Genomic DNA, 21,618 nt, shown 5'->3' on the forward strand with positions numbered 1-21,618 from the left:
GCAGCCCCCAGAAAGCATGTGCTTGCTCCCCCCTGGCTGGCATACCCTGTTCCTTAAGATGTCATCATCATCATCATCTTCTTCTGTGGAGTGAGACCCTCCCAGTGACCTCAGCTTCTTCTTGTACCTGGCTGAGCCCCCCTGCCTGCAGCTGGGTGGGCTTAGCAATCTCCACCCCCTCTGTCTCCCTGCAAGATTTATTCCAATATCTAATAAATGGGATAACTTCTCTCAGGATGATCGGATCAGCACACGGGCAGTACCAGCGCCTGTGGTTTGTTCTGCCGGTCGTACTGGGATCAAACCTGGACCCATTCGGTCCCTGTGGGAGGCTGATCCCTATATCTCGGGTTTCAGACCTTCCACCGTCACGGGAGTCACACTGTTGGATGCACAATTTCTTTAGGGTAAGGAGAATATTTTTTATGAGCCTGTACCTCGGACGATGCGTCCATAATTCACAATTCCATGTTGGAGACAGTTTGGCTGGGCTGCCATAATAGATGTGTATCCAGTGGCCACTTGGCATGCGTGTTTTAATTAAGCCCCCAAGCATTTCCAAGCCCCCTGGTGGCGTGGTTTCCTCATGGGGCTTTGAACTACCGTCTACAGTTTACACTGAGCTCAGCCCGTTAGCATACTAATAGGAACTCTATTCATTAGCAAAGGTGGGGGCCAGGAGCACTCCTGTGTCCAGGAGACAAAATGGAGTCACGCCAATCTGATAGCATGCCTGTTCCAAGATGGCGGCTGTTCCCTCATCACACCTCCCTGCTTTAGAGGGCGCTAGGGGGCATCACATTCTTGTGTTCCCCCATGCGCCCTTCCGCACCTTCTCCTTGCCGGGGCAACCCATCAGCATTACTATGGTCTCGGCATCTCTCTCCCTGAGCCTGTCCCTGCCTCCTCCTCTCTGAGGCTGACTCTGTCCCTCCTCTCTCTTTCTCTCTGAGGCGGTCTCTGCCTCTCCCCTCTTTCTGAGGCTGTCTCTGCCTCCTCCCCGGTCTCTCTCTGAGGCTGTTTCGGCCCCCTCCTCCTTCTCTCTCTGAGGCTGTCTCTGCCCCCTCCTCTCTGAGGCTGACTCTGTCCCTCCTCTCTCTCTCTGAGGCTGTCTCTGCCCCTCCCTCTCTCTCTCTGAGGCTGTCTCTGCTCCCTCCTCCTTCTTTCTCTGAGGCTGTCTCTGCCCCCTCCTCTCTCTCGCTGAGGCTGTCTCTGCCCCCTCCTCCTCTCTCAGAGGCTGCCTCTAACTGTCGGTCCCTGGGCCACGCCTCCGGTGAACCCTGCTGGACCGTTACCCGGTACAGCCGTCCCTGGTCCCCGACCACCCGCTCGCGGTCTGACTCCCCGGGAGGCTGTGCCGCCTGCTCCTTAAGAGCTTTCAGGCCAGCATCAGCTTCCAACGCTTCCTGAAATCCCTGACTCAATGTGGCAAGAATGGACGACACCGCCACATCCACCGTCAGCTCCCCGGGATCTGTCTCCTGGCTGCTGTCTGACTCGGCAGCCACTTGGTCAGAGAGGGGGAAGCCGTCGGACCTCTGCAAGGCTCCTTGGGCTCCGGCGCTCCCACTCCTGGGGACAGCGGCCACGACCACTGTGCCCATGGGTAGCGCCTGCTTCCCCCCGACTACTGACCAAGTCGCCGGGTCAGGCAGACTTCCCTGCCCTCCTGACATCCCGGGTGTGGGGAACTCCTGCCCTGGGGTCTTACCTGGTGGCTCCTCTCCTGGGACGCCTCCTCCCCCCATGGCCTGTTCCTCTTCCTGCAGGGGCCCTAGACTCAGCAGGCGGGATTCACTTAGGGACCCTACACTGCCCATAGCAGCCCCTCCCTCCACCTCTGAGCTCTCCCCTACAGTCTCCTCACCTGTCCTCACTGTGAGCCCTGTGTGTGTGGTGTCAGTGTATGGAGTACCCTCAGGTTTCACTCCCTCCCCCACTGTTGGAGGCACATTCAACACATCAACATTCACAGTAGAGTCATGACATTCTTGGGGAGCCGAACTTGGGGGTTCAGTGGCCACATACTGGGACACTAGCCGCCCCAAATCGGTCCCAAGTAACACATTAGCAGGAATATTTGACGTTACTCCCACCTCCCGCATTCCCCTCCCAGCACCCCAGTCCAAAAACACCTTTGCGACAGGCAGCGCCGGTTCCACGCCTCCAATTCCGGAGACGGAAAGGGTTCTCCCCGGTACCAAGTCTTGAGGGGACACCACCTCAGGACGTACTAGGGTTCGTTCAGCGCCTGTGTCCCGCAGTCCCATGACCGCTGAGCGGCCGATAGTGACGGGTTGGTAATTGTCCAGGGACCTCCCACCACCCCCTCCCACACATAAAACAGTGGACGGTTCCGGGGACAGGGATGGGGCCTTAAGACGCTGGGGACATGCAGCTTTGAAGTGTCCCAGCTGGTTGCAGTGATGACAACGTCTGGGTTCTGCGCCTGGCCTGGAGAGGGCAGCAGGGGGGTACACCCCTTGCACTCTGGGGGCTGGGGGAACAGGGGCAGGATTGGGCTTACCCCCTCTCCAGGTGCTGCTGGCAGGCTTCTTCGGCTCAGGTGCCCTGTTATTGGCATACTCGTCTGCCAGGGCGGCTGTAGCAGAAGCCCCCTTCGGTTTCCGGTCACGGAGGAACTGCTGGAGGTCCTCTGGGCAGTTCCACAAGAACTGCTCCGTGACGAACAGTTCCTGGACCTCCTGGTGGGTGGTGAGCGCTAGACCCGAGGTCCAGTGCTCTGCAGCTCTCAGCAACGCCCGCATGTGGTCGGTCCAGGTGTCCTTTGGGCCCCGCTGCAGGCTCCGGAACTTCTTGCGGTAAGACTCTGGGGTGAGGTTGTAGTGCTGGATCAGGGCCCGCTTGATGCTGCTGTAGTCCTGCTCAGCCCCGGCAGGTAAGTCCCCCAAAACTTCCAGGGACTTACCCCTCAAACGGGGGGTCAGGTATCTTGCCCACTGATCGGGGGCCAGATGGTGTTGAAGGCAGGTCCTTTCAAAGGCCAGCAAGAAGGAATCCAGGTCTCCATCCTTCTCAAGCAGAGGGAAGTCCTCGGCCCGGACTTTTGAAGCCCTGGACTCTGGTGGTGCTGGGGCGTCCAGCGGGAGCCCGTGTTGAGCCATCTCCAGACGGTGCTGGCGCTCCGCTGCTCTCTCTGCCGCTGCTTGCTCCGCTGCCCGCTCTGCCGCCTCTCGGCGTTCTGCACGCTCTCGCTCTGCCGCTCTCTCTGCTCGCTCTGCCGCCTCACGGCGTTCTGCCCTCTCCCGCTCCTCTGCTTCACGGCGTTCTGCACGCTCGGCCTCCGCTGCTTTCTCTGCAGCTGCCATGAGTCTCACATAGGCGTCTTCATTACCCGCCTCGAGACGTGCCACTGCCGCTGCAACAAGGGCCGCTGATGTGGACAGGCTGGGGCGGGTAGGTGGTGGGTAGTCCCTTGCCGGACTAAGCACGGGTGGCTGGCTCCTTGGGGAGTCTGGGCTGAGCTCCCCCTCGCCTGGAACAGTACCGTCCACCACCACCTCCTCATAAGCCATAGCACTGGCCTGCGCCCTCGCTGCACTCCTGGTGCCCTCCGCCATCTTTGGAACCTCTGGTTACTGACACAGCTGTACCCCTGACCTTGCACACAACTTATTATATCTACACTCTGACCGTCTAGTGCTGGGCTGACCTTAAGACCCCAGCAGTGAAAGTTACCACTGGTAGTCTTTAGTGTCTGGGAGTAGGGGTCCCACGCACACTATTACTCTGATCCCACCGCTGCCACCACTGTGAAGGATTACCCCTTCCTCCCACGTCACCAATCCGTGACGTCACTACACAGGCCCAGCTCTCCGGCGCCCCCTTTGTCTCTCAGGTCAGTAAAGGGACTGCACCTAGAGCAAATGGCCGCCGGGGAGACTGCCCTGTTACCCACCCTGGGTATTCTAAGATTCGCAATCAGAGTAAAAGGATCAGCCCAAAATTAATTTATGATTTAATTGCCTTAAGGGCGCACTAGATAATTACAAGAAATATACAATCACAATATATCAAGAGTTACAGTCAGAGTACAATATAACAACAATAATACAAGGCTTAAAGGTATAAAGCTGGAGGTCAATTTACCAGGTCGAAGGTCGCTTGTGGAAGCCGGGGGGCATAGCATTCCGCAGGTCCAAAATCTTAGTTGCCGGGCAGCCCCCAGAAAGCATGTGCTTGCTCCCCCCTGGCTGGCATACCCTGTTCCTTAAGATGTCATCATCATCATCTTCTTCTGTGGAGTGAGACCCTCCCAGTGACCTCAGCTTCTTCTTGTACCTGGCTGAGCCCCCCTGACTGCAGCTGGGTGGGCTTAGCAATCTCCACCCCCTCTGTCTCCCTGCAAGATTTATTCCAATATCTAATAAATGGGATAACTTCTCTCAGGATGATCGGATCAGCACACGGGCAGTACCAGCGCCTGTGGTTTGTTCTGCCGGTCGTACTGGGATCAAACCTGGACCCAGTCGGTCCCTGTGGGAGGCTGATCCCTATATCTCGGGTTTCAGACCTTCCACCGTCACGGGAGTCACACTGTTGGATGCACAATTTCTTTAGGGTAAGGAGAATATTTTTTATGAGCCTGTACCTCGGACGATGCGTCCATAATTCACAATTCCATGTTGGAGACGGTTTGGCTGGGCTGCCATAATAGATGTGTATCCAGTGGCCACTTGGCATGCGTGTTTTAATTAAGCCCCCAAGCATTTCCAAGCCCCCTGGTGGCGTGGTTTCCTCATGGGGCTTTGAACTACCGTCTACAGTTTACACTGAGCTCAGCCCGTTAGCATACTAATAGGAACTCTATTCATTAGCAAAGGTGGGGGCCAGGAGCACTCCTGTGTCCAGGAGACAAAATGGAGTCACGCCAATCTGATAGCATGCCTGTTCCAAGATGGCGGCTGTTCCCTCATCACACCCGCACTTGTGCCCCGGCCTTCAGCCTAGCCCGCACTTGTGCCCAGGCCTTCAGCCTAGCCCGCACTTGTGCCCCGGCCTTAAGCCTAGCCCGCACTTGTGCCCCGGCCTTAAGCCTAGCCCGCACTTGTGCCCAGGCCTTAAGCCTAGCCCGCACTTGTGCCCAGGTCTTAAGCCTAGCCCGCACTTGTGCCCAGGCATTAAGCCTAGCCCGCACTTGTTCCCAGGCCTTAAGCCTAGCCCGCCCTTGTGCCCAGGCCTTAAGCCTAGCCCGCATTTGTGCCCCGGCCTTAAGCCTAGCCCGCACTTGTGCCCCGGCCTTAAGCTAAGCCCGCACTTGTGCCCCGGCCTTAAGCCTAGCCCGCACTTGTGCCCAGGCCTTAAGCCTAGCCCGCACTTGTGCCCAGGCCTTATGCCTAGCCCGCACTTGTGCCCAGGCCTTAAGCCTAGCCCGCACTTGTGCCCAGGCCTTAAGCCTAGCCGCACTTGTGCCCAGGCCTTAAGCCTAGCCTGCACTTGTGCCCAGGCCTTAAGCCTAGCCCGCACTTGTGCCCAGGCCTCAAGCCTAGCCCGCACTTGTGCCCAGGCCTTAAGCCTAGCCCGCACTTGTGCCCAGGCCTCACGCCTAGCCCGCACTTGTGCCCAGGCCTTAAGCCTAGCCCGCACTTGTGCCCCGGCCTTAAGCCTAGCCCGCACTTGTGCCCCGGCCTTAAGCCTAGCCCGCACTTGTGCCCCGGCCTTAAGCCTAGCCCGCACTTGTGCCCCGGCCTTAAGCCTAGCCCGCACTTGTGCCCCGGCCTTAAGCCTAGCCCGCGCTTGTGCCCGGCCTTAAGCCTAGCCCGCACTTGTGCCCCGGCCTTAAGCCTAGCCCGCACTTGTGCCCCGGCCTTAAGCCTAGCCCGCACTTGTGCCCAGGCCTTATGCCTAGCCCGCACTTGTGCCCAGGCCTTAAGCCTAGCCCGCACTTGTGCCCAGGCCTCAAGCCTAGTCCGCACTTGTGCCCAGGCCTCAAGCCTAGCCCGCACTTGTGCCCAGGCCTCAAGCCTAGCCCGCACTTGTGCCCAGGCCTTAAGCCTAGCCCGCACTTGTGCCCAGGCCTTAAGCCTAGCCCGCACTTGTGCCCAGGCCATAAGCCTAGCCCGCACTTGTGCCCAGGCCTTAAGCCTAGCCCGCACTTGTGCCCAGACCTCAAGCCTAGCCCGCACTTGTGCCCAGGCCTTAAGCCTAGTCTGCACTTGTGCCCAGGCCTTAAGCCTAGCCCGCATTTGTGCCCAGGCCTTAAGCCTAGCCCGCACTTGTGCCCCGGCCTTAAGCCTAGCCTGCACTTGTGCCCCGGCCTTAAGCCTAGCCCGCACTTGTGCCCCGGCCTTAAGCCTAGCCCGCACTTGTGCCCCGGCCTTAAGCCTAGCCCGCACTTGTGCCCCGGCCTTAAGACTAGCCCGCACTTGTGCCCCGGCCTTAAGCCTAGCCCGCACTTGTGCCCCGGCCTTAAGCCTAGCTTGCACTTGTGCCCAGGCCTTAAGCCTAGCCCGCACTTGTGCCCAGGCCTTATGCCTAGCCCGCACTTGTGCCCAGGCCTTAAGCCTAGCCCGCACTTGTGCCCAGGCCTTAAGCCTAGCCCGCACTTGTGCCCAGGCCTTAAGCCTAGCCCGCACTTGTGCCCAGGCCTTAAGCCTAGCCCGCACTTGTGCCCAGGCCTCAAGCCTAGCCCGCACTTGTGCCCAGGCCTCAAGCCTAGCCCGCACTTGTGCCCAGGCCTTAAGCCTAGCCCGCACTTGTGCCCAGGCCTCACGCCTAGCCCGCACTTGTGCCCAGGCCTTAAGCCTAGCCCGCACTTGTGCCCCGGCCTTAAGCCTAGCCCGCACTTGTGCCCCGGCCTTAAGCCTAGCCCGCACTTGTGCCCCGGCCTTAAGCCTAGCCCGCACTTGTGCCCCGGCCTTAAGCCTAGCCCGCACTTGTGCCCCGGCCTTAAGCCTAGCCCGCACTTGTGCCCCGGCCTTAAGCCTAGCCCGCACTTGTGCCCCGGCCTTAAGCCTAGCCCGCACTTGTGCCCCGGCCTTAAGCCTAGCCCGCACTTGTGCCCCGGCCTTAAGCCTAGCCCGCACTTGTGCCCCGGCCTTAAGCCTAGCCCGCACTTGTGCCCCGGCCTTAAGCCTAGCCCGCACCTGTGCCCAGGCCTTAAGCCTAGCCCGCACCTGTGCCCAGGCCTTAAGCCTAGCCTGCACTTTTGAGCCCCTTGAAAGCTTGTTTGTTTTTGTATTCAGCTTCATGTTGGTTATACACATAGGGCCAGCTTTACGCTCTTCGCTCTTGTCCCGTCTGAATGCGCATGCACGACTGTAATTGGGGAAGAAGGCATTACCCATTTACGGAGGACAGACAAGAAGTGCCTGGTCGCTTGGAGCATGGGGTTATGGAGAGGCTCCGCACTGTACAACAAAGGATCTAGTCCTAAATGTCCAAGTACAGAGTAGAGGGGTGAAAGCTAGCTCTTCACCCCTATGGGTGCCTAACCCTTTATGCAAAGAGTGCAAAGAGTTAGCTGTATGCCTTAAGCCTAGCCCGCACTTGTGCCCCGGCCTTAAGCCTAGCCCGCACTTGTGCCCAGGCCTTAAGCCTAGCCCGCACTTGTGCCCAGGCCTTAAGCCTAGTCCGCACTTGTGCCCAGGCCTTAAGACTAGCCCGCACTTGTGCCCCGGCCTTAAGCCTAGCCCGCACTTGTGCCCCGGCCTTAAGCCTAGCCCGCACTTGTGCCCGGCCTTAAGCCTAGCCCGCACTTGTGCCCCGGCCTTAAGCCTAGCCCGCACTTGTGCCCCGGCCTTAAGCCTAGCCCGCACTTGTGCCCAGGCCTTATGCCTAGCCCGCACTTGTGCCCAGGCCTTAAGCCTAGCCCGCACTTGTGCCCAGGCCTCAAGCCTAGTCCGCACTTGTGCCCAGGCCTCAAGCCTAGCCCGCACTTGTGCCCAGGCCTCAAGCCTAGCCCGCACTTGTGCCCAGGCCTTAAGCCTAGCCCGCACTTGTGCCCAGGCCTTAAGCCTAGCCCGCACTTGTGCCCAGGCCATAAGCCTAGCCCGCACTTGTGCCCAGGCCTTAAGCCTAGCCCGCACTTGTGCCCAGACCTCAAGCCTAGCCCGCACTTGTGCCCAGGCCTTAAGCCTAGTCTGCACTTGTGCCCAGGCCTTAAGCCTAGCCCGCATTTGTGCCCAGGCCTTAAGCCTAGCCCGCACTTGTGCCCCGGCCTTAAGCCTAGCCCGCACTTGTGCCCCGGCCTTAAGCCTAGCCCGCACTTGTGCCCCGGCCTTAAGCCTAGCCCGCACTTGTGCCCCGGCCTTAAGCCTAGCCCGCACTTGTGCCCCGGCCTTAAGACTAGCCCGCACTTGTGCCCCGGCCTTAAGCCTAGCCCGCACTTGTGCCCCGGCCTTAAGCCTAGCCCGCACTTGTGCCCCGGCCTTAAGCTAAGCCCGCACTTGTGCCCCGGCCTTAAGCCTAGCCCGCACTTGTGCCCAGGCCTTAAGCCTAGCCCGCACTTGTGCCCAGGCCTTATGCCTAGCCCGCACTTGTGCCCAGGCCTTAAGCCTAGCCCGCACTTGTGCCCAGGCCTTAAGCCTAGCCCGCACTTGTGCCCAGGCCTTAAGCCTAGCCCGCACTTGTGCCCAGGCCTTAAGCCTAGCCCGCACTTGTGCCCAGGCCTCAGGCCTAGCCCGCACTTGTGCCCAGGCCTCAAGCCTAGCCCGCACTTGTGCCCAGGCCTTAAGCCTAGCCCGCACTTGTGCCCAGGCCTCACGCCTAGCCCGCACTTGTACCCAGGCCTTAAGCCTAGCCCGCACTTGTGCCCCGGCCTTAAGCCTAGCCCGCACTTGTGCCCCGGCCTTAAGCCTAGCCCGCACTTGTGCCCCGGCCTTAAGCCTAGCCCGCACTTGTGCCCCGGCCTTAAGCCTAGCCCGCACTTGTGCCCCGGCCTTAAGCCTAGCCCGCACTTGTGCCCCGGCCTTAAGCCTAGCCCGCACTTGTGCCCCGGCCTTAAGCCTAGCCCGCACTTGTGCCCCGGCCTTAAGCCTAGCCCGCACTTGTGCCCCAGCCTTAAGCCTAGCCCGCACTTGTGCCCCGGCCTTAAGCCTAGCCCGCACTTGTGCCCCGGCCTTAAGCCTAGCCCGCACCTGTGCCCAGGCCTTAAGCCTAGCCCGCACCTGTGCCCAGGCCTTAAGCCTAGCCCGCACCTGTGCCCAGGCCTTAAGCCTAGCCTGCACTTTTGAGCCCCTTGAAAGCTTGTTTGTTTTTGTATTCAGCTTCATGTTGGTTATGCACATAGGGCCAGCTTTACGCTCTTCGCTCTTGTCCCGTCTGAATGCGCATGCACGACTGTAATTGGGGAAGAAGGCATTACCCATTTACGGAGGACAGACAAGAAGTGCCTGGTCGCTTGGAGCATGGGGTTATGGAGAGGCTCCGCACTGTACAACAAAGGATCTAGTCCTAAATGTCCAAGTACAGAGTAGAGGGGTGAAAGCTAGCTCTTCACCCCTATGGGTGCCTAACCCTTTATGCAAAGAGTTAGCTGTATGCCTTAAGCCTAGCCCGCACTTGTGCCCCGGCCTTAAGCCTAGCCCGCACTTGTGCCCAGGCCTTAAGCCTAGCCCGCACTTGTGCCCAGGCCTTAAGCCTAGTCTGCACTTGTGCCCAGGCCTTAAGCCTAGCCCGCATTTGTGCCCAGGCCTTAAGCCTAGCCCGCACTTGTGCCCCGGCCTTAAGCCTAGCCCGCACTTGTGCCCCGGCCTTAAGCCTAGCCCGCACTTGTGCCCCGGCCTTAAGCCTAGCCCGCACTTGTGCCCCGGCATTAAGCCTAGCCCGCACTTGTGCCCCGGCCTTAAGACTAGCCCGCACTTGTGCCCCGGCCTTAAGCCTAGCCCGCACTTGTGCCCCGGCCTTAAGCCTAGCCCGCACTTGTGCCCCGGCCTTAAGCTAAGCCCGCACTTGTGCCCAGGCCTTAAGCCTAGCCCGCACTTGTGCCCAGGCCTTAAGCCTAGCAAGCACTTGTGCCCAGGCCTTAAGCCTAGCCCGCACTTGTGCCCAGGCCTTAAGCCTAGCCCGCACTTGTGCCCCGGCATTAAGCCTAGCCCGCACTTGTGCCCCGGCCTTAAGACTAGCCCGCACTTGTGCCCCGGCCTTAAGCCTAGCCCGCACTTGTGCCCCGGCCTTAAGCCTAGCCCGCACTTGTGCCCAGGCCTTAAGCCTAGCCTGCACTTGTGCCCAGGCCTTAAGCCTAGCCCGCACTTGTGCCCAGGCCTTAAGCCTAGCAAGCACTTGTGCCCAGGCCTTAAGCCTAGCCCGCACTTGTGCCCAGGCCTTAAGCCTAGCCCGCACTTGTGCCCCGGCCTTAAGCCTAGCCCGCACTTGTGCCCCGGCCTTCAGCCTAGCCCGCACTTTTGCCCCGGCCTTCAGCCTAGCCCGCACTCGTGCCCCGGCCTTCAGCCTAGCCCGCACTTGTGCCCCGGCCTTCAGCCTAGCCCGCTGTGATTGATTACCCCTTCCTCCCACGTCACCAATCCGTGACGTCACTACACAGGCCCAGCTCTCCGGCGCCCCCTTTGTCTCTCAGGTCAGTAAAGGGACTGCACCTAGAGCAAATGGCCGCCGGGGAGACTGCCCTGTTACCCACCCTGGGTATTCTAAGATTCGCAATCAGAGTAAAAGGATCAGCCCAAAATTAATTTATGATTTAATTGCCTTAAGGGCGCACTAGATAATTACAAGAAATATACAATCACAATATATCAAGAGTTACAGTCAGAGTACAATATAACAACAATAATACAAGGCTTAAAGGTATAAAGCTGGAGGTCAATTTACCAGGTCGAAGGTCGCTTGTGGAAGCCGGGGGGCATAGCATTCCGCAGGTCCAAAATCTTAGTTGCCGGGCAGCCCCCAGAAAGCATGTGCTTGCTCCCCCCTGGCTGGCATACCCTGTTCCTTAAGATGTCATCATCATCATCATCTTCTTCTGTGGAGTGAGACCCTCCCAGTGACCTCAGCTTCTTCTTGTACCTGGCTGAGCCCCCCTGCCTGCAGCTGGGTGGGCTTAGCAATCTCCACCCCCTCTGTCTCCCTGCAAGATTTATTCCAATATCTAATAAATGGGATAACTTCTCTCAGGATGATCGGATCAGCACACGGGCAGTACCAGCGCCTGTGGTTTGTTCTGCCGGTCGTACTGGGATCAAACCTGGACCCATTCGGTCCCTGTGGGAGGCTGATCCCTATATCTCGGGTTTCAGACCTTCCACCGTCACGGGAGTCACACTGTTGGATGCACAATTTCTTTAGGGTAAGGAGAATATTTTTTATGAGCCTGTACCTCGGACGATGCGTCCATAATTCACAATTCCATGTTGGAGACAGTTTGGCTGGGCTGCCATAATAGATGTGTATCCAGTGGCCACTTGGCATGCGTGTTTTAATTAAGCCCCCAAGCATTTCCAAGCCCCCTGGTGGCGTGGTTTCCTCATGGGGCTTTGAACTACCGTCTACAGTTTACACTGAGCTCAGCCCGTTAGCATACTAATAGGAACTCTATTCATTAGCAAAGGTGGGGGCCAGGAGCACTCCTGTGTCCAGGAGACAAAATGGAGTCACGCCAATCTGATAGCATGCCTGTTCCAAGATGGCGGCTGTTCCCTCATCACACCTCCCTGCTTTAGAGGGCGCTAGGGGGCATCACATTCTTGTGTTCCCCCATGCGCCCTTCCGCACCTTCTCCTTGCCGGGGCAACCCATCAGCATTACTATGGTCTCGGCATCTCTCTCCCTGAGCCTGTCCCTGCCTCCTCCTCTCTGAGGCTGACTCTGTCCCTCCTCTCTCTTTCTCTCTGAGGCGGTCTCTGCCTCTCCCCTCTTTCTGAGGCTGTCTCTGCCTCCTCCCCGGTCTCTCTCTGAGGCTGTTTCGGCCCCCTCCTCCTTCTCTCTCTGAGGCTGTCTCTGCCCCCTCCTCTCTGAGGCTGACTCTGTCCCTCCTCTCTCTCTCTGAGGCTGTCTCTGCCCCTCCCTCTCTCTCTCTGAGGCTGTCTCTGCTCCCTCCTCCTTCTTTCTCTGAGGCTGTCTCTGCCCCCTCCTCTCTCTCGCTGAGGCTGTCTCTGCCCCCTCCTCCTCTCTCAGAGGCTGCCTCTAACTGTCGGTCCCTGGGCCACGCCTCCGGTGAACCCTGCTGGACCGTTACCCGGTACAGCCGTCCCTGGTCCCCGACCACCCGCTCGCGGTCTGACTCCCCGGGAGGCTGTGCCGCCTGCTCCTTAAGAGCTTTCAGGCCAGCATCAGCTTCCAACGCTTCCTGAAATCCCTGACTCAATGTGGCAAGAATGGACGACACCGCCACATCCACCGTCAGCTCCCCGGGATCTGTCTCCTGGCTGCTGTCTGACTCGGCAGCCACTTGGTCAGAGAGGGGGAAGCCGTCGGACCTCTGCAAGGCTCCTTGGGCTCCGGCGCTCCCACTCCTGGGGACAGCGGCCACGACCACTGTGCCCATGGGTAGCGCCTGCTTCCCCCCGACTACTGACCAAGTCGCCGGGTCAGGCAGACTTCCCTGCCCTCCTGACATCCCGGGTGTGGGGAACTCCTGCCCTGGGGTCTTACCTGGTGGCTCCTCTCCTGGGACGCCTCCTCCCCCCATGGCCTGTTCCTCTTCCTGCAGGGGCCCTAGACTCAGCAGGCGGGATTCACTTAGGGACCCTACACTGCCCATAGCAGCCCCTCCCTCCACCTCTGAGCTCTCCCCTACAGTCTCCTCACCTGTCCTCACTGTGAGCCCTGTGTGTGTGGTGTCAGTGTATGGAGTACCCTCAGGTTTCACTCCCTCCCCCACTGTTGGAGGCACATTCAACACATCAACATTCACAGTAGAGTCATGACATTCTTGGGGAGCCGAACTTGGGGGTTCAGTGGCCACATACTGGGACACTAGCCGCCCCAAATCGGTCCCAAGTAACACATTAGCAGGAATATTTGACGTTACTCCCACCTCCCGCATTCCCCTCCCAGCACCGCAGGTCCAAAATCTTAGTTGCCGGGCAGCCCCCAGAAAGCATGTGCTTGCTCCCCCCTGGCTGGCATACCCTGTTCCTTAAGATGTCATCATCATCATCATCTTCTTCTGTGGAGTGAGACCCTCCCAGTGACCTCAGCTTCTTCTTGTACCTGGCTGAGCCCCCCTGCCTGCAGCTGGGTGGGCTTAGCAATCTCCACCCCCTCTGTCTCCCTGCAAGATTTATTCCAATATCTAATAAATGGGATAACTTCTCTCAGGATGATCGGATCAGCACACGGGCAGTACCAGCGCCTGTGGTTTGTTCTGCCGGTCGTACTGGGATCAAACCTGGACCCATTCGGTCCCTGTGGGAGGCTGATCCCTATATCTCGGGTTTCAGACCTTCCACCGTCACGGGAGTCACACTGTTGGATGCACAATTTCTTTAGGGTAAGGAGAATATTTTTTATGAGCCTGTACCTCGGACGATGCGTCCATAATTCACAATTCCATGTTGGAGACAGTTTGGCTGGGCTGCCATAATAGATGTGTATCCAGTGGCCACTTGGCATGCGTGTTTTAATTAAGCCCCCAAGCATTTCCAAGCCCCCTGGTGGCGTGGTTTCCTCATGGGGCTTTGAACTACCGTCTACAGTTTACACTGAGCTCAGCCCGTTAGCATACTAATAGGAACTCTATTCATTAGCAAAGGTGGGGGCCAGGAGCACTCCTGTGTCCAGGAGACAAAATGGAGTCACGCCAATCTGATAGCATGCCTGTTCCAAGATGGCGGCTGTTCCCTCATCACACCTCCCTGCTTTAGAGGGCGCTAGGGGGCATCACATTCTTGTGTTCCCCCATGCGCCCTTCCGCACCTTCTCCTTGCCGGGGCAACCCATCAGCATTACTATGGTCTCGGCATCTCTCTCCCTGAGCCTGTCCCTGCCTCCTCCTCTCTGAGGCTGACTCTGTCCCTCCTCTCTCTTTCTCTCTGAGGCGGTCTCTGCCTCTCCCCTCTTTCTGAGGCTGTCTCTGCCTCCTCCCCGGTCTCTCTCTGAGGCTGTTTCGGCCCCCTCCTCCTTCTCTCTCTGAGGCTGTCTCTGCCCCCTCCTCTCTGAGGCTGACTCTGTCCCTCCTCTCTCTCTCTGAGGCTGTCTCTGCCCCTCCCTCTCTCTCTCTGAGGCTGTCTCTGCTCCCTCCTCCTTCTTTCTCTGAGGCTGTCTCTGCCCCCTCCTCTCTCTCGCTGAGGCTGTCTCTGCCCCCTCCTCCTCTCTCAGAGGCTGCCTCTAACTGTCGGTCCCTGGGCCACGCCTCCGGTGAACCCTGCTGGACCGTTACCCGGTACAGCCGTCCCTGGTCCCCGACCACCCGCTCGCGGTCTGACTCCCCGGGAGGCTGTGCCGCCTGCTCCTTAAGAGCTTTCAGGCCAGCATCAGCTTCCAACGCTTCCTGAAATCCCTGACTCAATGTGGCAAGAATGGACGACACCGCCACATCCACCGTCAGCTCCCCGGGATCTGTCTCCTGGCTGCTGTCTGACTCGGCAGCCACTTGGTCAGAGAGGGGGAAGCCGTCGGACCTCTGCAAGGCTCCTTGGGCTCCGGCGCTCCCACTCCTGGGGACAGCGGCCACGACCACTGTGCCCATGGGTAGCGCCTGCTTCCCCCCGACTACTGACCAAGTCGCCGGGTCAGGCAGACTTCCCTGCCCTCCTGACATCCCGGGTGTGGGGAACTCCTGCCCTGGGGTCTTACCTGGTGGCTCCTCTCCTGGGACGCCTCCTCCCCCCATGGCCTGTTCCTCTTCCTGCAGGGGCCCTAGACTCAGCAGGCGGGATTCACTTAGGGACCCTACACTGCCCATAGCAGCCCCTCCCTCCACCTCTGAGCTCTCCCCTACAGTCTCCTCACCTGTCCTCACTGTGAGCCCTGTGTGTGTGGTGTCAGTGTATGGAGTACCCTCAGGTTTCACTCCCTCCCCCACTGTTGGAGGCACATTCAACACATCAACATTCACAGTAGAGTCATGACATTCTTGGGGAGCCGAACTTGGGGGTTCAGTGGCCACATACTGGGACACTAGCCGCCCCAAATCGGTCCCAAGTAACACATTAGCAGGAATATTTGACGTTACTCCCACCTCCCGCATTCCCCTCCCAGCACCCCAGTCCAAAAACACCTTTGCGACAGGCAGCGCCGGTTCCACGCCTCCAATTCCGGAGACGGAAAGGGTTCTCCCCGGTACCAAGTCTTGAGGGGACACCACCTCAGGACGTACTAGGGTTCGTTCAGCGCCTGTGTCCCGCAGTCCCATGACCGCTGAGCGGCCGATAGTGACGGGTTGGTAATTGTCCAGGGACCTCCCACCACCCCCTCCCACACATAAAACAGTGGACGGTTCCGGGGACAGGGATGGGGCCTTAAGACGCTGGGGACATGCAGCTTTGAAGTGTCCCAGCTGGTTGCAGTGATGACAACGTCTGGGTTCTGCGCCTGGCCTGGAGAGGGCAGCAGGGGGGTACACCCCTTGCACTCTGGGGGCTGGGGGAACAGGGGCAGGATTGGGCTTACCCCCTCTCCAGGTGCTGCTGGCAGGCTTCTTCGGCTCAGGTGCCCTGTTATTGGCATACTCGTCTGCCAGGGCGGCTGTAGCAGAAGCCCCCTTCGGTTTCCGGTCACGGAGGAACTGCTGGAGGTCCTCTGGGCAGTTCCACAAGAACTGCTCCGTGACGAACAGTTCCTGGACCTCCTGGTGGGTGGTGAGCGCTAGACCCGAGGTCCAGTGCTCTGCAGCTCTCAGCAACGCCCGCATGTGGTCGGTCCAGGTGTCCTTTGGGCCCCGCTGCAGGCTCCGGAACTTCTTGCGGTAAGACTCTGGGGTGAGGTTGTAGTGCTGGATCAGGGCCCGCTTGATGCTGCTGTAGTCCTGCTCAGCCCCGGCAGGTAAGTCCCCCAAAACTTCCAGGGACTTACCCCTCAAACGGGGGGTCAGGTATCTTGCCCACTGATCGGGGGCCAGATGGTGTTGAAGGCAGGTCCTTTCAAAGGCCAGCAAGAAGGAATCCAGGTCTCCATCCTTCTCAAGCAGAGGGAAGTCCTCGGCCCGGACTTTTGAAGCCCTGGACTCTGGTGGTGCTGGGGCGTCCAGCGGGAGCCCGTGTTGAGCCATCTCCAGACGGTGCTGGCGCTCCGCTGCTCTCTCTGCCGCTGCTTGCTCCGCTGCCCGCTCTGCCGCCTCTCGGCGTTCTGCACGCTCTCGCTCTGCCGCTCTCTCTGCTCGCTCTGCCGCCTCACGGCGTTCTGCCCTCTCCCGCTCCTCTGCTTCACGGCGTTCTGCACGCTCGGCCTCCGCTGCTTTCTCTGCAGCTGCCATGAGTCTCACATAGGCGTCTTCATTACCCGCCTCGAGACGTGCCACTGCCGCTGCAACAAGGGCCGCTGATGTGGACAGGCTGGGGCGGGTAGGTGGTGGGTAGTCCCTTGCCGGACTAAGCACGGGTGGCTGGCTCCTTGGGGAGTCTGGGCTGAGCTCCCCCTCGCCTGGAACAGTACCGTCCACCACCACCTCCTCATAAGCCATAGCACTGGCCTGCGCCCTCGCTGCACTCCTGGTGCCCTCCGCCATCTTTGGAACCTCTGGTTACTGACACAGCTGTACCCCTGACCTTGCACACAACTTATTATATCTACACTCTGACCGTCTAGTGCTGGGCTGACCTTAAGACCCCAGCAGTGAAAGTTACCACTGGTAGTCTTTAGTGTCTGGGAGTAGGGGTCCCACGCACACTATTACTCTGATCCCACCGCTGCCACCACTGTGAAGGATTACCCCTTCCTCCCACGTCACCAATCCGTGACGTCACTACACAGGCCCAGCTCTCCGGCGCCCCCTTTGTCTCTCAGGTCAGTAAAGGGACTGCACCTAGAGCAAATGGCCGCCGGGGAGACTGCCCTGTTACCCACCCTGGGTATTCTAAGATTCGCAATCAGAGTAAAAGGATCAGCCCAAAATTAATTTATGATTTAATTGCCTTAAGGGCGCACTAGATAATTACAAGAAATATACAATCACAATATATCAAGAGTTACAGTCAGAGTACAATATAACAACAATAATACAAGGCTTAAAGGTATAAAGCTGGAGGTCAATTTACCAGGTCGAAGGTCGCTTGTGGAAGCCGGGGGGCATAGCATTCCGCAGGTCCAAAATCTTAGTTGCCGGGCAGCCCCCAGAAAGCATGTGCTTGCTCCCCCCTGGCTGGCATACCCTGTTCCTTAAGATGTCATCATCATCATCTTCTTCTGTGGAGTGAGACCCTCCCAGTGACCTCAGCTTCTTCTTGTACCTGGCTGAGCCCCCCTGACTGCAGCTGGGTGGGCTTAGCAATCTCCACCCCCTCTGTCTCCCTGCAAGATTTATTCCAATATCTAATAAATGGGATAACTTCTCTCAGGATGATCGGATCAGCACACGGGCAGTACCAGCGCCTGTGGTTTGTTCTGCCGGTCGTACTGGGATCAAACCTGGACCCATTCGGTCCCTGTGGGAGGCTGATCCCTATATCTCGGGTTTCAGACCTTCCACCGTCACGGGAGTCACACTGTTGGATGCACAATTTCTTTAGGGTAAGGAGAATATTTTTTATGAGCCTGTACCTCGGACGATGCGTCCATAATTCACAATTCCATGTTGGAGACGGTTTGGCTGGGCTGCCATAATAGATGTGTATCCAGTGGCCACTTGGCATGCGTGTTTTAATTAAGCCCCCAAGCATTTCCAAGCCCCCTGGTGGCGTGGTTTCCTCATGGGGCTTTGAACTACCGTCTACAGTTTACACTGAGCTCAGCCCGTTAGCATACTAATAGGAACTCTATTCATTAGCAAAGGTGGGGGCCAGGAGCACTCCTGTGTCCAGGAGACAAAATGGAGTCACGCCAATCTGATAGCATGCCTGTTCCAAGATGGCGGCTGTTCCCTCATCACACCCGCACTTGTGCCCCGGCCTTCAGCCTAGCCCGCACTTGTGCCCAGGCCTTCAGCCTAGCCCGCACTTGTGCCCCGGCCTTAAGCCTAGCCCGCACTTGTGCCCCGGCCTTAAGCCTAGCCCGCACTTGTGCCCAGGCCTTAAGCCTAGCCCGCACTTGTGCCCAGGTCTTAAGCCTAGCCCGCACTTGTGCCCAGGCATTAAGCCTAGCCCGCACTTGTTCCCAGGCCTTAAGCCTAGCCCGCCCTTGTGCCCAGGCCTTAAGCCTAGCCCGCATTTGTGCCCCGGCCTTAAGCCTAGCCCGCACTTGTGCCCCGGCCTTAAGCTAAGCCCGCACTTGTGCCCCGGCCTTAAGCCTAGCCCGCACTTGTGCCCAGGCCTTAAGCCTAGCCCGCACTTGTGCCCAGGCCTTATGCCTAGCCCGCACTTGTGCCCAGGCCTTAAGCCTAGCCCGCACTTGTGCCCAGGCCTTAAGCCTAGCCGCACTTGTGCCCAGGCCTTAAGCCTAGCCTGCACTTGTGCCCAGGCCTTAAGCCTAGCCCGCACTTGTGCCCAGGCCTCAAGCCTAGCCCGCACTTGTGCCCAGGCCTTAAGCCTAGCCCGCACTTGTGCCCAGGCCTCACGCCTAGCCCGCACTTGTGCCCAGGCCTTAAGCCTAGCCCGCACTTGTGCCCCGGCCTTAAGCCTAGCCCGCACTTGTGCCCCGGCCTTAAGCCTAGCCCGCACTTGTGCCCCGGCCTTAAGCCTGGCCGCACTTGTGCCCCGGCCTGAAGCCTAGCCCGCACTTGTGCCCCGGCCTTAAGCCTAGCCCGCACTTGTGCCCTGGCCTTAAGCCTAGCCCGCACTTGTGCCCCGGCCTTAAGCCTAGCCCGCACTTGTGCCCCGGCCTTAAGCCTAGCCCGCACTTGTGCCCCGGCCTTAAGCCTAGCCCGCACTTGTGCCCCGGCCTTAAGCCTAGCCCGCACTTGTGCCCCGGCCTTAAGCCTAGCCCGCACCTGTGCCCAGGCCTTAAGCCTAGCCCGCACCTGTGCCCAGGCCTTAAGCCTAGCCCGCACCTGTGCCCAGGCCTTAAGCCTAGCCTGCACTTTTGAGCCCCTTGAAAGCTTGTTTGTTTTTGTATTCAGCTTCATGTTGGTTATGCACATATGGCCAGCTTTACGCTCTTCGCTCTTGTCCCGTCTGAATGCGCATGCACGACTGTAATTGGGGAAGAAGGCATTACCCATTTACGGAGGACAGACAAGAAGTGCCTGGTCGCTTGGAGCATGGGGTTATGGAGAGGCTCCGCACTGTACAACAAAGGATCTAGTCCTAAATGTCCAAGTACAGAGTAGAGGGGTGAAAGCTAGCTCTTCACCCCTATGGGTGCCTAACCCTTTATGCAAAGAGTGCAAAGAGTTAGCTGTATGCCTTAAGCCTAGCCCGCACTTGTGCCCCGGCCTTAAGCCTAGCCCGCACTTGTGCCCAGGCCTTAAGCCTAGCCCGCACTTGTGCCCAGGCCTTAAGCCTAGTCTGCACTTGTGCCCAGGCCTTAAGCCTAGCCCGCTTTTATGCCCAGGCCTTAAGCCTAGCCCGCACTTGTGCCCCGGCCTTAAGCCTAGCCCGCACTTGTGCCCCGGCCTTAAGCCTAGCCCGCACTTGTGCCCCGGCATTAAGCCTAGCCCGCACTTGTGCCCCGGCCTTAAGACTAGCCCGCACATGTGCCCCGGCCTTAAGCCTAGCCCGCACTTGTGCCCCGGCCTTAAGCTAAGCCCGCACTTGTGCCCCGGCCTTAAGCCTAGCCCGCACTTGTGCCCAGGCCTTAAGCCTAGCCCGCACTTGTGCCCAGGCCTTATGCCTAGCTCGCACTTGTGCCCAGGCCTTAAGCCTAGCCCGCACTTGTGCCCAGGCCTTAAGCCTAGCCCGCACTTGTGCCCAGGCCTTAAGCCTAGCAAGCACTTGTGCCCAGGCCTTAAGCCTAGCCCGCACTTGTGCCCAGGCCTTAAGCCTAGCCCGCACTTGTGCCCCGGCCTTAAGCCTAGCCCGCACTTGTGCCCCGGCCTTCAGCCTAGCCCGCACTTTTGCCCCGGCCTTCAGCCTAGCCCGCACTTGTGCCCCGGCCTTCAGCCTAGCCCGCACTTGTGCCCCGGCCTTCAGCCTAGCCCGCACTTGTGCCCAGGCCTTCAGCCTAGCCCGCACTTGTGCCCAGGCCTTCAGCCTAGCCCGCACTTGTGCCCCAGCCTTAAGCCTAGCCCGCACTTGTGCCCCGGCCTTAAGCCTAGCCCGCACTTGTGCCCAGGCCTTAAGCCTAGTCCGCACTTGTGCCCAGGCCTCAAGCCTAGCCCGCACTTGTGCCCAGGCCTCAAGCCTAGCCCGCACTTGTGCCCAGGCCTTAAGCCTAGCCCGCACTTGTGCCCAGGCCTTAAGCCTAGCCCGCACTTGTGCCCAAGCCATAAGCCTAGCCCGCACTTGTGCCCAGGCCTTAAGCCTAGCCCGCACTTGTGCCCAGACCTCAAGCCTAGCCCGCACTTGTGCCCAGGCCTTAAGCCTAGCCTGCACTTGTGCCCAGGCCTTAAGCCTAGCCCGCATTTGTGCCCAGGCCTTAAGCCTAGCCCGCACTTGTGCCCCGGCCTTAAGCCTAGCCCGCACTTGTGCCCCGGCCTTAAGCCTAGCCCGCACTTGTGCCCCGGCCTTAAGCCTAGCCCGCACTTGTGCCCCGGCCTTAAGCCTAGCCCGCACTTGTGCCCCGGCCTTAAGACTAGCCCGCACTTGTGCCCAGGCCTTAAGCCTAGCCCGCACTTGTGCCCCGGCCTTAAGCCTAGCCCGCACTTGTGCCCCGGCCTTAAGCTAAGCCCGCACTTGTGCCCCGGCCTTAAGCCTAGCCCGCACTTGTGCCCAGGCCTTAAGCCTAGCCCGCACTTGTGCCCAGGCCTTATGCCTAGCCCGCACTTGTGCCCAGGCCTTAAGCCTAGCCCGCACTTGTGCCCAGGCCTTAAGCCTAGCCCGCACTTGTGCCCCGGCCTTAAGCCTAGCCCGCACTTGTGCCCAGGCCTTAAGCCTAGCCCGCACTTGTGCCCAGGCCTCAAGCCTAGCCCGCACTTGTGCCCAGGCCTGAAGCCTAGCCCGCACTTGTGCCCAGGCCTCACGCCTAGCCCGCACTTGTGCCCAGGCCTTAAGCCTAGCCCGCACTTGTGCCCCGGCCTCACGCCTAGCCCGCACTTGTGCCCAGGCCTTAAGCCTAGCCCGCACTTGTGCCCCGGCCTTAAGCCTAGCCCGCACTTGTGCCCCGGCCTTAAGCCTAGCCCGCACTTGTGCCCCGGCCTTAAGCCTAGCCCGCACTTGTGCCCCGGCCTTAAGCCTAGCCCGCACTTGTGCCCCGGCCTTAAGCCTAGCCCGCACTTGTGCCCCGGCCTTAAGCCTAGCCCGCACTTGTGCCCCGGCCTTAAGCCTAGCCCGCACTTGTGCCCCGGCCTTAAGCCTAGCCCGCACTTGTGCCCCGGCCTTAAGCCTAGCCCGCACTTGTGCCCCGGCCTTAAGCCTAGCCCGCACCTGTGCCCAGGCCTTAAGCCTAGCCCGCACCTGTGCCCAGGCCTTAAGCCTAGCCCGCACCTGTGCCCAGGCCTTAAGCCTAGCCTGCACTTTTGAGCCCCTTGAAAGCTTGTTTGTTTTTGTATTCAGCTTCATGTTGGTTATGCAC

The sequence above is a fragment of the Ranitomeya imitator genome, chromosome 3 (assembly GCF_032444005.1).
Source record: "Ranitomeya imitator isolate aRanImi1 chromosome 3, aRanImi1.pri, whole genome shotgun sequence".
Classification (NCBI taxonomy): Eukaryota; Metazoa; Chordata; class Amphibia; order Anura; family Dendrobatidae; genus Ranitomeya; species Ranitomeya imitator.